This window comes from Lagopus muta, chromosome 5 (assembly GCF_023343835.1).
Source record: "Lagopus muta isolate bLagMut1 chromosome 5, bLagMut1 primary, whole genome shotgun sequence".
In the NCBI taxonomy this organism is placed as follows: Eukaryota; Metazoa; Chordata; class Aves; order Galliformes; family Phasianidae; genus Lagopus; species Lagopus muta.
The window spans coordinates 33,169,405-33,185,766 of NC_064437.1; the positions used below are offsets into that span (position 1 = coordinate 33,169,405).

General features: G+C 39.4%; 1 long non-coding RNA gene across 2 annotated transcripts in view; it reads right to left on the bottom strand.

The window, feature by feature from the left end:
* The window catches only part of LOC125693110 (uncharacterized), an 88,570-nt gene that overhangs the window by 20,999 nt on the left and 51,209 nt on the right, over positions 1–16,362 (bottom strand). Inside the window, exon 3 of one of the 2 annotated variants that reach the window (XR_007376999.1) lies at positions 12,813–12,910. The exons of the other annotated variant lie outside the window; for it this stretch is intronic. This is a non-coding gene — a long non-coding RNA (uncharacterized LOC125693110). Of the gene's footprint in view, positions 1–12,812; positions 12,911–16,362 lie in introns of those variants that run through there. 2 annotated transcript variants of the gene reach the window in all.

A 16,362-nucleotide genomic window follows, 5' to 3' on the forward strand; every position in this document is an offset into this window, starting at 1 on the left:
TCAAATCCAAATGGCAAAGAGTGATGTGTTGTGCATCTTTTGCCATAAAAATCATTCAGTATAGCTCCATAGCCTATATATGCTACATACACAGCTATTGGATTGCTTCTGGGTGAATGAAGTGTTCACATGCAATGTACGCACAAGAGCTACTGGGAGATCAGAAAGCTGAGAAAATGAAGCCCGGGTAGCTTGAAGAGTAAGGACAGGACACTGAAACTTCTTCCCATTAAGTAACAGGCTTAAAAAGGAAAAGGAAAACTTGTTCCCTGTGCCTATGATGGGTGGGGACAAACAGAAAAGAGCCAAAGCTACTGCTGCAAAAGGCTGAAATTAGATGCTAGAAAAAAAAGAAAAAAAAAAAAAATCTCACCCCAAACCTTCTAACATTAACAATAGCAAATCAATTTCCTTTGCCCAAAAGAAAGGGCTGGAGGGGTGAGAAGGAATAACTGATTTGCTCTTTGATTTTTTTTACACTTGTAGGCATCGTGCTTTGAACATTCCTTCTGCTTAGCTTAACTGTGGCTTTTCCTCCTCCTCCTCAGATTTAAAAGACCACACTCCTCAGTCACCACATCCCAACCTCTCTCCTGTGTTTTGTTTTTTGGCTGTTTGTTTGTTTTTAGACATTATTTTGGCAACAAGTCCCAAGTTGACAGACTAGATGCTCAGTAGTCATTTCTGTAGATATTATTTTAAGGCTTCACAAATTCATTACAGATTATAGGTCTACAAGCATTAAACTTGTAGAAATCTAGCGCACAGTTTTCAGAAAAAGGAAATCCATTCTAATTAAAATGTTTTCTGTGTTTCATGTCTTCGCTTACTGTCACTGCAGATTTACAAATACTCACTCAGACTGCAAGATGCTTAATGAAATTAGCTTTATCTTTGCATAAGAAGCATTGCCACACAAAACCTCTTAGTTCTACGATTGCGCTCCCCAGTTTTTTCTCTAGTTTTTCATAGTCCATTGTTTCATGCATGATTAATGGTAGAAATGTAATGGGTGCATTTTATTTTTTTTTTCCCAAAAGAGAGATGTTCCAGTTTTCTGTCTTGCTATCACAAGACTCACAAACTCTTGGCTTTAAAACACACCTTTTCCATGTCAACTGGCATCAGTGTTAGAACACTGTGCCCTTTGTTACAGAAGTCTCAGAGTCTCAGCTATATACCTACTGTGTAAAACAAACCCAGACATTTGACAATCAAAAATATTTAAAAGGGAATCTAGTGCCACCCACTGAAATCCTTAACTTGGCCAATATGTTCAGTGATCCTCTTCTTCCATTAAAAAAAAAAATGTTTTGTATGATTGTTGATATGATTTTCTTGTTCATGCATCAGAAATTTCTTGTTGAGTTTCTTAAGGTATTAGAAAGAAGGTAAAAGCAGAAGGAGGTCTTTGAAGATAGCTACAGCTTCTCTGGAATAATAATAATAAAAAAAATTCTACAGTCACCCTGATATTTCACCAATATAACCTTAAATGTGACAGCAGGTGCCTAGTTCCCCACGTATTCGTTACTCTCATTATCCAAATGAATATTTGCAGAGCTACTGAGACACAGATGTAAATGCTTGAGCTTGTTTCTTGCAGCTCAGCTCAGATCCCTTGGAGCTTATTTGCTTAAACTGCTGGCACCTGAACTAATAACACAACACCAACCAGAGGCACTTAGCCACTAACAGCAGGAGAAGTGCTATCTGTCACTGGGCAGTTAAAGAATCATCATAACAAAACGAAGACCCTCTTCTGAACAGAGGACTTAAATTCCTTGGGCAAAGCAGCACAGCAGCTTCCTTTGGAGAGGTGACAGAAAAAAAAATATAAGCAGCAATTAAAACATCATTTCTCCCTGGCAGAAGATTAATGGGTCAGAAAAACTGTAGTGCTGCAGCTGGGAGCAGCCTGCTCCAACTGTTTGGGAAGGTACAGCTTGTGACTTTTTATCCTGCCAAAGTCAGTCCTTGGGTTTCAGCTCTGCTGCCCTCTCTAGTGGGATGAAGGAGAAGCATTCCTAACACATACTTAAGTAATAATCAGTTAGTTTTCCCCACTACAAACTCTTTAAAGCAAATAATAAATATGGTATCTCACGTAACACAAGGAGATGCAGATTGATGCAGCTGCTGATTATTTTCCTTTTTTTCCCACCATCTAGAAAAAGGATGAAATCCCCTAACAGCCAAGTATTTGCTCCAGTATGAGAACTGTTCCCAGCAGGGAAAAAGCAATTTTTTGTTCCTATAAGCCAAAAATCACTAAAATCGGGACTACTTTATTTTCAAACATGAGCAAAGCTGATCTAATGCCACACTTGATGATATATTTGCACAACATCTTTCACACAAGGCATACATGTAACATACGGAAAACAAACCCAATTCAAAGTGTCACTCCCCTATAATTAATCAGATTCACTAATTAATTATGAAAAATCCAGTGATACAACAAAAGCAATACAATCCATGCTCTTTTTTCAGCAACTATTCTTTTCTTTTTTCTTTAATTTTTTTTCCCCTCTTTTCCTTATTTCTTGTTTTCAAAAGATCTTGTATCTCAGGTAAGAGATAAATAAAACAGAATCTTCCATTCTGTGAAAAATCCTGTTGTTTCTAGCTCCATCCCTGGAATTCAATCCTGACATTTTTACAGAGCACTGAATTTAAAACAAGAGATCAATCATGGGAAATGTTCTGCTTGTTTGCAATAAGGATGTTTTATTTCATTCCTTTTGAAGCAAGTTGTTCAGTCAGTGGGCAAAAATGATAATATTTCATAATTACACATAGAAGCACAATAAAAACAAGAGCAGTGGGTCAGGATTTGCAATTTAGATGAAGTGAAGGCTGCTTTCTTTCTGAGGACTAAGGTTCACAAGAACACTTTCCTTTTATCTGTTTTGGATTTAGCCTTCTAAGTGTTGCTTTTTAAAGGACGCAAGCTAATTAGAAATCCAAAGGATTTCTTGAAATTGCCTCTAACTTCAATAACAGGAGAAAGTTATTCGTGGGTTTTTCCTTCCCTTTGAAGACACCAAGAGCTTTTCTTTAACTTCCCTGCCCAGAGAAGGAGCTGGCACAGAAGTACACTGGTGGGCTTTTACACTTACGCAGCTCACGGAGTAATCATAAGGCAGCCTGGTGAATAAAGAGAAGCAGCATGAAGAACATGCATCCTCAACCTGAGCTGAAAGAGCCAACCCTGAGCTAATGGCAGACTTTGGCCCTCCTGATTTCACAGAAAAGCAACATTACAGTGAAGTTTAGCTGTTCATTTTATTATGTTCTTTCATGAAGTCCCTCACTGCCTGATAAATTCATATAGTTAATTACAATTCATACATTTTTAAGCATCATATTTACAGGAATGTATATGGCACCCACATTAGTGTTGCAAAGGACTGGGAATGCACAGAACAAACCCTCATATGGAAGTCGTTGCCTTTAACAGATCAGACTGTGTTAAAACAGCAATTTTTTTTCAGACATGTTCATTAAGTGACCGTTTTGCAGAGTAGACAGTTATGCCTATTAAAAATACAAGATACCTTTTAACTTAATCCTCTGCTAACAGTTTTTTTTTTTTTTTTTTTTGTCATTTTTATGAAGTCATTTAATAGAATACTAGTGTCTTTACGCCATGCATTCCTAAAGGCCACTTAGTATTCTAGCTTTGCCTTCCAAACGCAGCTTATATGAGGATGCTTAAAAACAATGTATAAAATGTCTTCTGGTAGGCAGTGCATTCATTAGCAATACAACAGAATAAATCAGCTTACATAAACTTAGTGTGAGGCAGGAAAAAAGGCACTGAGAGTCATTTATTTCAAGAGAAGGGAAAATCCTTTTCTTCCTAATGGAGCATAGAATTACAGAAATAGCCAAAAAGAAAGCCTAATTCAACCTTGATTTGAAGAAGGTTGAGTAACATAGGGAGTTCTGGTTTAATTTTCTATTCTGATTCCAAAGTTATCTTTCATGCACCAAGGAGCAAATGCAAAAAATCTGTTTTTTTAAAGTGGTTAATAAAACTTGTTTTCAATGAATGCTTTCAGTCTGACTCTTACCTCTGACTTTGGTGTCACAACAGCAAGCAATGGTACCTTGGAAAGCAGCTTAGCAAGAAACTCTATTTAGAAAATCCATCTTCAGAAAATCCTACCTTTAGGTGGCCTGAAATTTTAAAAGGGGCTTTTTTTTTTTTTTTAAATCTCCTTTTCTCCATAAAAAGAACTGCACACAAACACATACTAGCTGCAGTTTGTAGCAATCCAGAATAACAAGGCTGCATTAAGATACTCAAAAGATTTTTTACAAATTACAGAACATCATTAATAATAAATTCTCAATTGAAATATTTTGTCTTCACAGTATTAGTAGAGACTTGACTGATAATAGATCCACACATATTTAAGGATGAGAAGATATCAAATATTCTTTAAAAAAAAAGTCTGAATAGTACTACACAGATACTCAAACAAAACCTATGCCTGTCCAATTAATAATCTTAAACAGAGACGTAAATGGAGATGACAGCACTCTACAGATTTTTCTGTGTTGCAACAATACTATGAATTCTCTGCATCTTATACATGACTCAAATTTGCATTGTTGTTTCCTTCTTGAGTCATTATTCCAACAGATTACATTACATGCACGTATTTCTGCATCATACTAAGAAAACAATGGCACTGTTTAATGTATGCCATCACACTAACTGACACATTTAACTTGGGCTTCCTATTATGTCCTTAAGCACAAGGAATCAAGTTGGGCAGACTGGATGAGGATGATTAGTACTGCCAAATCTTAGAGAGAATTTCCTAAAGGAGAGGGTGTAAGAAAGAGAGAAACCGTAGTTTAAAACATTTAGAGAAAAAAAGTATAAGATTTTTCAACATATTTGCTGTCTCAGGTTCAGAGAATGAGATATGAGATTGTATTTTATTTCTTCAATTTGTACGAGTAGATCTGAGGGCCATATGGTCTTATCAAAGTACTTCATGTTCAGCTATATGTGACTTACAGTGATAAAAGGAGCCATTAGCTTCAAATAGAGTTTGTTCTTCCTAAGAGCCCCAGCTGAAAACTACTACAATATAAGAAACAGCGATACACTGGTGACTTGGTAGATCCAAAATATCATTTCTAGGGTATTAAACTATTCCTGCTCAACTTCAAGAGCGTATTCACAGCCATCCTAATTCCAAGGTGCTCTCATCAAGTTTGGTCAGTGTAAGTGCACAGAGAAGGCATAACTTAGCCACTTTTTCCTAATTGAAAGCATTACCCTGTCTAGATAAATCATGCTGCAACTGCTCTTCTCTTGTGAAGTGTTGTTTAAAAATATCTATCTCTGTACTCTTGAAAGAGATTGAAGTGCTCAGCCAACCCTGTGCAGGGCCATGGAGATAGAGCTCTCCAATGCCACTGAGTGCAGCTACCACCAATGAATTTTGGGGCACAGCCTTTTCACCTCCAGCTTTGTCTGCAAATAGAAAAAGAGGCCTGAGCTGTCCAGCCTGTCAGTCTAGATAGTGATGCTGGCAAAAAGAAGGAGCAACTCTCCACAGGCCTCCTAACCAAACCTTATCAACAGTCCTCCAAAAAGCCATGGCCAAATCTTACCCATCTTTAAACCTCCAAGCCCACTGCCTAGCTATAATGGATAAGCACATTAGGAAACTTGCCAGGGGAGAAATACTGGAAGAACAATCGATAAATACAATAGCTCAACTAGTTTGCAACCATGCCTGGTCCAATTGACTACAAAAAGTCATTACAGCACCTTCTCCATATATAAAGCAATTAACTTGGAATGCTGGTGGATGATTGTTTACAAACCTGGACATTGATTTTGGCTGGAGGTTTTGTTTATGCAAATGCTAGGCTGTGCACAGAGCGCTGTGCAGCCACAGGATGCTGTCCCTCTAGTAAAATCCCAACTTTTAATCTTAAGGAGCCCAAATAACTATTTGCAGACTACATGCATTTCATGAAATCAGTGTTAGTTCTTTTGTACTGCTAGAACAGGTTTATGGACATGGAGAGGAACAAAGCTGCCATCAGAGGGCTGGCTGCTGGGCTAGGCTAGCTGCTTGCTCAGCGCTGTTTTGAACTAATTCACTCTCCTTTTAGGTCTGCAAAATCTATTGAATTCTCACAGGAATGATTCTTATTGCTCTGTGGCCCTGAAGGGACCACAAGTCAAGGAAATTTTTTTGTTGTTTGAAGTTTGTTTTTCTGGTCTCACAATGTTATTAGATTATGAATAGTAACAGGAAGAAACAAAAAAGCAAATGTGATATTTCAAACTTTCAAAGTCAGGTGTTATTTGAATTTTCTTCGCAGATTTACATCAGTCACATTTATGAGTCAAATCTTGTTTGACTTACCAGTGCAAGGTATTCCCTTCTAGATATTAACTTTTCAGTGAGTCCTCCCATTACCTCCACATAACAACTTACAACCATGCACTCAAACTGTTTGTGCTTAATACATCAAAACAGAGCCAAAATTGTATGTGATGCACAAACCAGCAGTGTATGAGGAAAGAGAGAACCTAGTATCTATGATCTCAACATGCTACCTTCGAATCAGCAATGCCTGAACAGAAAGGGTTTCATCTTTACTTTGCTAAGCTGCATGGAAAGCTATTCAATACTGCTTTAAAATAATGGCTAAATTGCTAATTAAACTCACAAACGTCTATTGATTTCCTGGGAAGCTTATAATATACTTCATGATAGCCTACTCATAAGTGTCTTCTATTTTGTCTCTGCTTAAGATTCATGCTGATATATATCTCACAGTTTTTTTCCTTGTGCTAATATTTTGTTTAGACACTTCTGCTTCCATTATGTTTTTACCTTCCGTCTATGCTATACTTCTTCCCGATACTTACAAGACTAATGAAAAGGAGAAGGAGCAAGCTGTGTCCCTGCTAATACAAAAAAGCTTTAGATAGCTGGAGATCAAGACCAACAAAATTAGCAGCTATGAGATAAACTTGCAGGGAACATTCATGTGTTCTGAACACTACCCACAGAAATTCTCAGCAATGTACATTAACATGAATTCTGCGGGATTTGTTTGATCACTTGAGCATCTGCTCTGCTTGCCCAGTCTTGCACAGCTCTGAAAGACAAGAAAGCTCCAGGTTCACCTCCACAGCAGACCAGAAGCTCTGAGAACAGAACCAGCGTCTAGTAAGTACAAAGTTAGGAAAAGCAAAGTGGAGTAATGCTGCTTGCTCCTCAAGCCCCATCTCGTCAGTGTCTGTCAGCAAACTCATTTTCCTGCAGACAATTGAGCACACACACGAAGGAGTTTCAGTAAAGAGAGAAATCCTGCCTGCATTAAGGGTCTCAAGTTGTCACCACACGATTTACAGTCAGAAAAAGGAAAGAAAAAATGGTGCCACAGCTCAGCAGCAATGACTTTCAGCCTGCCCAGGTTTGATCACACCCTGGGGAGTAAAGCTGCAGCTCTGACAGTTCTGTCAGTGCTGCCACACGCTGGGAGCACAGCCACAACAGGCAGCAGGTGACACGTCCAGGGGATGTGAAAGGACAGGGAAAAGAGCCCCCGGTTTTGTGTTTGAAGTTGAGACTACATCTTTCTCCAAGAATTTGGATCATTTTGAAAGGAAAACAAATTCTACTTCCAGGATTACTGTTAAGTCTAATGGAGAGATGCATGAGTACAATCTGATGATAAGGAAACCACTGGCTCCATCCTGTTAGCTTGTCCCATAACACCTCAGGCCAAGGAACTTCAGGTTGATGGTGATGGGAATTACTTCCAGATCATCACTACATGGCCACACTTGAGGGTGCCATTATTTTTCAGGAATTTAGCCAGTTTCAGGACCCTGTGATTCTTCTAAAACCGTAGCACTTTTTACAGCATATATTGCAATCCTGACATGTTCCCCAGTCCCCAGTTTGTTAGGTCACTTCCCTTAATGCAGCCCTCTATTTTCCAAATTTCTGGGGACATTCAAAATGCCAATCAAAGAGAAAAGCTGTGTGGAAAATATCAGCTAGTTTTAAAATGAGATCCCCTTTATTTGCATGAATAGCACTTTGTCAAAACCCTGTTCCACAAGAACACATACAACATTCAGTTACTACTCTTGGCCAACAACTGCATCACAAAAATGGCTGGCGGTGAACACAGAAATGGGACTGAATGCTCACTGGGAAAATTGAATGAGGTAGATTTCTTTTTCCTATGTATAATAATAATAATAGTAGTAGTAAAAAACAAGAAAATTTTAAAAAAGTATTCGACAGAACAAGAAAAGAAAAGCTGTCCTGTGGCTTCCATGGTAGGGATGGCTAGAGTGCAGAAACACAGTGATTAGTAACGGGGTTTTGCAACGAGAAATCCATCAAGAAAACCTAACATAAATTTGAAGTGCAAATGTTTAACTCTGTCACACTGTGCACAGTCACCAGCACAGAGGTCTGAACAGAAGGTGCAGTCTGTTGAAGCAGGTATGACATTCAATGGACTGTCCCACCAGGCCGCATTACACACATGGTGACAGAATTTTAGCCCTATTTTCATTTGATAAAAACAGAACCAAAAAGACCCATCCAAATAAAGAGCTTGAAAAGGGGAAATTAAGGCAGAAAGTTTGTAAGATCACAATGCAGGTCTGGACTCACACTACACATTTTTCATACCTGCCACGCCTGGAGATTTCAGACACAAGCGTTGGAGACAACACTGGGGTAACAGAAATAGCTCCCACCTGTATCACAGAGGGAAGTCAGCATTCTCACTGCCTCCAGATTTAAAGGTTGCTTAAAACCCAGCAAGACAATCATTTCAGGAAAAAAAATCAAAATGATTTGGTGCTTCAAAAGGCAACAATTTGTCTGGAAGTAACTCATAACCGTTAGTCTCTTCCTCTTTTCCATGTTCTTAATTCCATTGTTCTTAATCTGTCTTCCTATTATATTCTTCCCTTAAATATAAAGTCGTACTCCCAGGTGAGCATATTGCAGTCACATAACTGCTTTTTAAAGCTGTAACTTCTTGAATTTTCATCACATTAAGTTACTGTCCCGTGTTTTCATTACGTTAAGACATCATCCAACTATGTAGTTTATGTGCCTCACAAAGAATTCTTTTATTATTTTATCTGTTCCATATATTCTTCTTTAGTCCTTCCCTTCAACTACTCAGTTCTCCACTACCTGCAAAGTTTCTACCTTCCCGGAAACTGATAATTATATTAAGATAATAAGTAGTTGTTTCACCAGAAAGTATCACAGAGACTGATTTACCATTAGAAATGAAGTAATATTTTTTTTTCTCTTTAAAACCAAAAGTCATCATTTTCTTACAATGTGGTTTCAAGTTATTTTTTGTTTCATAGGACCTAAAAAACCGACAGGGCCACAGAAGCTTTTGTTATTATTTTATAAGAAGTTATTTGGAATTCCAAAGACCTTTTTAGTTTGTTAATGGCTATTAGGTATAGGTTTTATTGATTTATAAAAGTCACTGCCATTTTTCTGTCTCTGATGTTTACAGCAGGAGCTGAGAAACAACGCTGGGTTTGCAAAACAGTAGGAACTTAGAGCAGCTGAGGCAAAGATACTATTCAGTGGAAAGGAATAAGGAAAAGAAGGAAAACTGTTCCAGAGGAAAAACAACAGCGCAGTTAGGGAACACAAAGATGTTTCAGTCAATATTTACCTCTTTGATCAATAAAACTTGATGTTCACCTCAGTGAAATCAATATCTACTTAAGAATTGCTGCTCCTTAGCCCACACCACCTCCCCCCATTTCCACGATCTAATTTCGTTGCCAAAGATTTGAAACTTGATCCTCTCACACCACTGCACTTCCAGAGTTCTTGCCATGGGTGCAATTGCAAAGAACTCACCTCTGTGCTATCTGACAGTCTGTGAGCTGTGTGACAACCTGCAGTGACACAGAATGAAGGCTGCTACATGGACGTTCCTCTCCTCGGCATCACAAATGCTTTAGAAGCCATCTGTTTGTCATCTGGAGAGGAAATGAAGGCAAGAGTCTCAGCATTGAAGCAGTAAGCTCTTACACATTAGCCGGGACCATCCAAAGGTACGTCATGCATAAATCTAAAACATTTTTCTGAGCCGTGAGGACGTCTGAGGAAGTTGCAGAAGTACACATTAATGTTCTTGCTAATGCCTGGCTCCTTACGTATAGGACAATCCTTATCAGATTATACAGAATCACAGAACCTACCAAGTTGGAAGGGATCCATCAGGATCACCAAGTCCAGAGAGGGACAATCCCATCCCTCACCCAGTGGCAGTGCTGGGCCTGGTGTATCCCAAGGCACACTGCTGGCTCATGTTCAACTTGCCTCTGCCAGATCCCCTGAAAGCCTTCTCTTGTGGCTAACCTTCAGTTTCTCATCTCCCACATGTATACAGACAGTTTCAAACAAAACCTGAAATACTCAAAGTCACAACATCTATGAATTGACAATTACTTCTCTTGCATCTTTTCTTATTGTATGTTGGCAGAGTGCGAATAATGGTACCTGTATCCCTTTCAAATCGAGAAGATCCTCAGCTTTTCCACATCCACTAAAGATGAAGTATAGAACACTAGAAAACACTTCTGACTGCTTTTTCATGGCAGGATTTCTGCTTTGTCCTATAGAAAGACTTCAGTTGAAGCCCTATGTATGCTCAGTGCCAGCACAGAATTTAGCAAACACGTAGATTACTCTTTCTACTGGAATTTGAGAATCAGTCACCAACGCTTGCCAACGTACTCTTCTTTTTCCTCCCTCTCACTGCTGAGCCGAGTGTTTTCCTAAACCCTCGCACCAGAAAGCTCATTTCATCCTTTAACCTTCATCTCCCCTTCTTCTTTTGCATAAAAATTGCTACAGACTGTTTTCAGGTTTGCTAAACCAAAGAATGTTTTGGCTGCCAAACTACATCAGGAGGAAAGAATGTGCTTTCATTTAGCCTTATCACAGAGCTGATAATAACATTATTATATATGCAAAGAACTCCATGCTTGTTTATCTGCAACAACAGAATGACACATGCAAATATACATATGAAAAGCCTGAGTATCTCAAGCTGCCAATAATTCAATCAAAAATATTATATACTCAAAACAGAATCTCAATTATTTATTTACATCAAGCTTACTAATACCTCCCTGATAATTTTGTTTTCCTGTAGCAAGCCCTACTAGATTCTTATTTCTGTTCTTTAGAAATAATTTGAGAAGAAAAAGTTCACTTTCTAAACAATTTGCAACCTTGATAATGAGAAGCCTACCTACAAACAGGCTATTTACCATTTGTTGTGTCACAAGCGTTCTACTCAAATAAATTTGAAATGTTATTCAAGCTCTGAAATATTTTATCACATTGATTACCAAAGTAAAAAGTTTGAACAACTGTAACTAATACTTAACAGCATTTATCTTCAAGTCACAGCCCAGTAGAATTATTTCCTAAAGGGTAGCTGATAAATGCAGCTGTCCTATAACCAGAGGTTTCTTTTGTTTTGTTTTTGAAGTTCCTGACTTTATTCATATTCTTTTTTTCCCCTTTTTATATTTGCCAATACCCCTCATCCAATAAAATTTTGCTGTGCATGACCAGCCCTAAGCTCATACAGTAGTCTGGTAACATAACATACTCCATAGCAGATCAAGCCATTGTTCATGTAGCAGAATAGATATTGTTGAGAACACAATTGCACCTGGATTTCTCATGCAGGTATCTTTCTTCTGCATTTACATTCTCATTATTTCTTCTATTGCATACACTTGTACCAGCCATCCTGGGGACAGATTTGGATAAAACATACTCAGACAATTAGGAGAACCTTGGAACAGCAGGGCTACCTTGAAATAATCATCACAGAAAAAGTACACCCACAGTCTCAGGTGACACGGAAGAAAAAACTTATAACCCAAGTTATCATCTTTACAGATCAAATAAGATCCACTCAGATGCACCCCAACCTTTCAGCTACCTAAAACAGTCCATTACAGGAGGGACTCCATACCTACTGAGACCAGACACAGGTGTCAAGGGCTGGATTTCAACCCCTACATCTGTTGTGGCACCCAATTTGTGCTGGAATTTCTGACATGATTGTGAAGGATAGCCACACTCCTTGTAGAACCTCAAATGACTCCAGACACATTGCTTTGCCTTCGTGGCTTTCTCAAAGCGTGGTCAACCTCACTACACTAAGGCCCTGGCATGAGCATTACCTGCATTGGCCAAGGAAGATTCATGAGTTTCTGCCCAACATAGGGGCCCTGGGCAGATGTCCCAGTGCTCCCAGCAGACAGAAGGCAGCACTTCAGCATTTATCAAGGCTTGTGGATGAAGATGAGCAGAAGGGAAGCTGTTAAGAGTAGTGATAATATGGCTAGCCCCCGAGACAAAGCTCAGACTGGTGAACTGAAGTTGTATGCATACTCATCACTGAAGTTCTCTTCCTGGACAAGGGTAATGGCTGAGGTTCCTCTTGCATCTGCCCAAGACTTGCTGACACCTCCAGTCAGGCTGCATGAATCATTTTCCAGGTGTGCTTTTTTTTTTTTTTTTTTTTTTCCATCTCCAAAGGAAGTCAAGAGAAGAACCTTGGCATTAGAGGCTTGACTTTTAGTCAGCTAATGTGATGTGAGCCAAATCTGGGACAGACTGTCAAACCAGCAAGAAATTCATTATTCATAGACTGAAGAAGGTGATGCCAGGGTTACAAAGCATGAAGTCTATACAGCATAGAGCTGGACCACTTCCAGGACAGTATTTTTTTTTTTTCCTCTGGCTCCCAGTGTTATTCCTCTGTCTTTCACCCATGTCCTTCTAGAATCACCATTTAATTGGGTGATTGGCAGGGTATGGCTCTGCAGGACAAGATAAGACGATGTATCAGTTATGTTGCCAAAAACTATGCCCCCTCCCTTCCCTGCCTCCCTCCACCCACCTGATCACTGCTGCTTCTGCTGGCTCTAGCTCATAGCAAAGCCCTTCCTCAACTCATGAGCACATTGGAAAAGAGCAACTAGGCAAAAAAAAAAAAAAAAAACCACTGTATTTTCTGCATTTTATTGAAGGGAAAGGTGGAGGGGTGCAGTGGGAGATCCAGGTGAGTAAACAGGAAAAGGGGAAAATAAGGGAAGAAGAAAACAAGAGCTACATGGCAAAAAGGCAAGCACACACCTCTCCCTTCCCAATGGGAACAAGCCTACAGTCAAGCTCCAGCGCCTTAGCTGTCACCAGCCCAATTTAACCAATTGATCTGCTCCCAATTAACAGCTTCACTGATCACTTCTTAGTTAATTGGCGTGGCAGGGGAAGAAAACCAAGAGCATCCATGTGCAGATTCTACAAGCCCAGAGAGTCCTGGCACCTGTTTGGATTATGATAACGCAGCCAGGAGATGCTCAAATGCTCATGGCCCCACTCAGCATCACTCTACATTTACTGGACAAGAGACGTCACAGGTCAGAGGACTCATCTAGTGCTGGAAAAATCCATACCCTGAGGTGAGAGTGAAGCGCAACCTTCACCAGCTTGTAGAAGGATCAGAGCTATTGGAGCTGAGCTCTCTCAATTTGCCCACAACAATCCTGACGTAACAACAAACCTTACTATAATCCAAAAAAGGTACATCCCCATTGGAATTTTTGGTTCTGATAGCATAGAAATCTCTTGATAACATTCGGTTCTGATAACATTCATTCCTGACCAGCTATCACTACCGATCAGCTCACAGCTCTTCCTACAAGGTGATTTATCATTAAATGCTGAGACAAGACTGACTTGATGTTTTGCTCAAGGCCACACTGGAAATTTTGAGAGGTCAGAAACTAAGTTCATCAGCTCCTTTAGGTCCCAGGCCAGCAGCTTACATCTTTTCAGGAACACATTAGGATCATCTGCATGCTCCTGCTCTCCCCAGTAATTACATTCTTTTTCACTTACTTTTTCTTCTTCCCCTGCTTTGCGGTGTTTATGAAGACTTTCGGTTAATGATCCTTTTTACTTTCTGTATTGTACTTTTTTTATTTCTCCCTGTTGTACAAGAGGAGGCTCATATCTGTATACTACAACATTATTTGTTAATGACAAGTTAACCCTCACCAATTACTTTAGTGGGATTTTACTATCCTGTCACTATTTTATTTCCAACAATCTGCTGCAATTGTTGGCCAGAAAGAGAAACAAAATTCACTTTATAGCTCTGCCCCTTAACCCTAAGCACAGAAAAGCAGAGTTATTCCCAGCAAATACACAACCATTTGCTTCTACAGCATATTATTCTCCATCACCATTCCATTTGGAAAAGACTTGAGAAGATCACTAGGAGAGTATTAGCAGCTGAATTTTGAGCCTCAAAAATAACAAAAAAGCATATAAGGTTGCACTATTTGAGTAACACTTGTCAAAAGCACAGAAGCGCTAATCAATGTAAGTATGAAAGTCAGGTCAACGATACAACATTCAGGACATAAATATTACTCCTCCGGATGCTGTACTTGCAGTGATCTGTCACTGCACAAAGTGATACCATTATTTAACGAGATGACAACGTGAGTTTTGGAAGGCCATTGAGAACATGCCTTCCTGGCATCCCCATCACTCACTGTCTGAAATCATCCTTCGTGTTCCCTCTCTCCCTCTTACAAAGATACCCAGTTTTGCACATCATCACTTGAACACCAGCAGCCATGTTGCAGAATTGACTCCTCCAGCAGTACTTCCTATCTATGCACCAACCAATGTGCTTGTAGCTGCTCTCTTCTGCAGGCTTCAAATGCACGAGGAAGTCTTAACAGCACCCATAGTATGGCTTTTGGGTTGAGGATTCTGAAGTCTGCACTGTTGTCCTGTGTCATATGATGAGGACACCAGTCCATTTACTGAATGTCCCGTTCTGAGGAATGATCCAAGGACCCCTTAGACATACACTCCTTAGACCCAGTACCCCCTTTAACAGTTCCAACCAACAGACACTTCCATCAAAGCCACTATTAGACAGATATATCAAGCATTACAAAAAGCATAAAGAGGTACCCAGTTTAGAAATTGTCAGATACTGAAATCTCCTTGGGTGAAAGGGCAAACCAAAACACCTGAAATTCTATTTTTTAATTTTTATTTATTTATTTATTTTTACTGTTGGCAATTAAGGCCACTCTAGTTGCTCAGTCCCTGAACAGGGCAGCCAGATTTTGGTACGCTTCAGTATCGATGCTACCCAAGGAAGCTCTCCCTGTCCACTGAACTGCTGGGGCTGCTGACTTGGTTCAGTGAAAATGGCTGAAACCAGCTTTGAGAAAATCATCCTGACTCATCCCAAGTTGAAGCAGTTCTTCTAACTTTTCCAGCAATTAGGCTGTTAACACTTCTAGCAACTGAGCATTCTCTTCCGAGCTTACAAATTAAATGGCAATTCTCTTGCTCAAAAGAGTTCAGAGTACAATAACTAAATTTTTTCACGTGTAGAGACAGCTGATTGAGGCCCCGTCATCTTCTGCAGGGAAGCCTAGTCCTAGGTTGCTGTCAGTCTTTCCCATTTAAATACAACATCTGTTCCCACATTTTGTCCATACGAAGCCAAGCTTCCATACACACGAATTCATTCAGTGTAAGGCTTCAGAAAATGCACTGCTCACAACTACTGAGGAGAAGAGAGTGGGCAGGGAGAAGAAAGAAGCACTGTTCTCTCCTCATTTAAAATCAGGTCATGCAGCAAAAGCTTTCAGAAACAGCCCAGAATAATTAAGCCAGAGTGGGCTTTTTTCTGCCACTAAGTTTATGTTCTATCTAGTGACTCTAATAACTTTTAACATTGGTAAATCAAATCAATTAGTGTAAGCCCAACATATTTAAATTTGCCATTTAGTGTTGTAAACTTGATCTAGGTTTAGATTAATTTCAGAACAATGCATAAACAAACATCAAAGAAATCACCAAGTAGGCTTAATGCCATGCCCAGGTGATTTATATGTATTATTTCTGAGGGAAAAGATCAATTGTTTACTGTGCAAGAAAAGTTGCATTGCATGTTACTGGGGGACTCATAAAACAGTGTGAGAGTGAGAGTAAGGAGGAAGGGACAGACTTCAAAGAGGCTGGTTTCAGGGCTTACAGATTTTCTTCTAGCTCAATAACAGTTTTGTGTTACAGAATAAACTTGGAATTTGTATCTAACAGCTTCTTTTAGATTGAGGGTAATCACAAGCACTTACAAGGCAAATCCAACAGATATTCCACAGGCAACAGCAGCTAACCCAGCTTTGCACATATAAATCCATTTTTACCAAAACAGGAAATGTCGGCTTAGGGAGAA